Source organism: Rhagoletis pomonella, unplaced genomic scaffold, assembly GCF_013731165.1.
Source record: "Rhagoletis pomonella isolate Grant_MI unplaced genomic scaffold, Rhpom_1.0 Rhpom_scaffold_00001, whole genome shotgun sequence".
NCBI lineage: Eukaryota > Metazoa > Arthropoda > Insecta > Diptera > Tephritidae > Rhagoletis > Rhagoletis pomonella.
In genome coordinates this window covers 11698220-11699431 of record NW_023458555.1, presented here as the reverse complement: position 1 = coordinate 11699431, position 1212 = coordinate 11698220, and the positions used below count along the sequence as shown (strand labels likewise).

At 33.3% G+C, this 1212-nt stretch overlaps 1 protein-coding gene across 4 annotated transcripts in view; it reads left to right on the top strand.

Moving 5' to 3' along the window:
• Positions 1-1212, top strand: part of LOC118738885 (E3 ubiquitin-protein ligase RNF13) — a 32966-nt gene that overhangs the window by 18931 nt on the left and 12823 nt on the right. The window lies entirely within an intron of this gene.

The following is a 1212-nucleotide window of genomic DNA, read 5'->3' as shown; positions in this document are numbered from 1 at the left end:
ACAGTTGAGTAAAATTTATTTATCACATCCATAGCCATCTAGCTTTGCCGATTAAACTAATAAATTAAAAAAGGTTTTAATGGAATTTGAACTTTGTAATGCAGGGATTTTAAGGCTTTTTAATCTCAAAATATACCCTAATAAATTTTTTCCTAATGTCGTCGGAATCTTTTGTTGTCTATCTTCTCTCCGTTTTCTTTACTTGATATTGCAATCGATAATTAGAGATGTTCCGATACCTGTAGTTAAAAGTGAATACTCTAGTACTTCTACCAAGTAATGAGTATTTTTACCTTCTTACCTTCCTTTTATTAGCTCGGGATGTAACTATGTAATAGGAGCGTTCCTTATCTCCCAGAAATAGTCAGAAAAAGTCCGATATAGTCAGATTTAGTCCAAAAAGCGTTCCTTAACTCGGAAATGACAGCAAAAATGAGAGAGCAACAGTCAGTGAGAGTGACTCTCATCAGTCCGAAGTAGTCAGATTTAGTCAGAAGAATTTTTTCTGGCAAAATCCTGAAAAGTGTCAAACACAACTGAATTTAAATTAACGGAAATTAAAGAATACGCAAAAAGTGAGAATAATTTAAAAAGTAAAAGAAATGAATTGAAATTGGAAGGAGGCAAAAAATAATTGATATAGTAAGTGTTTATTGTGCTTGTGCTTGTGTGAATGTGTTTTGTACATACATTTCTGTTCTTATTTGACGTTAGTTTTGTTGTTGCCATTCTTTGGACTAACAATTTGGTTTTTTGCGTTCCTTTACTTTTCTTGTTATTCTCTTTTAGTGAGCGCATTTTGCTTACGCTCTGGCATTTTGACACTTTTCAGATTTTAGTCCAAAAAGTTAAGGAATGAACCTAATATTGATGCGCCTAAAAGATGCAGCGGGTTCTATTCTCAAGTTACATACCTGATGACAGTACGAATGGCAATTATAATAGGGAAGTTTTATTTTTTTAGACTATAATTTTTTTTTGTACTTCGACACGGGTGCACAACTATTTAGTAGTTTGCAAAACATCTAAAAATGCTACTGAAAATATGATTGTCACAACTTAAAATATGGCATTATGAATACTTAACAAAGAAAATTTGGCAAAGACTAATATCTAGGCTTATGTTTATAGACTTACTGCCGTCCCTAAATTGGAGCGCTAAGCGTTAAGGCCCGTTTACATACAACTTTAGCGTTGCGTTGGCGTTGGCGT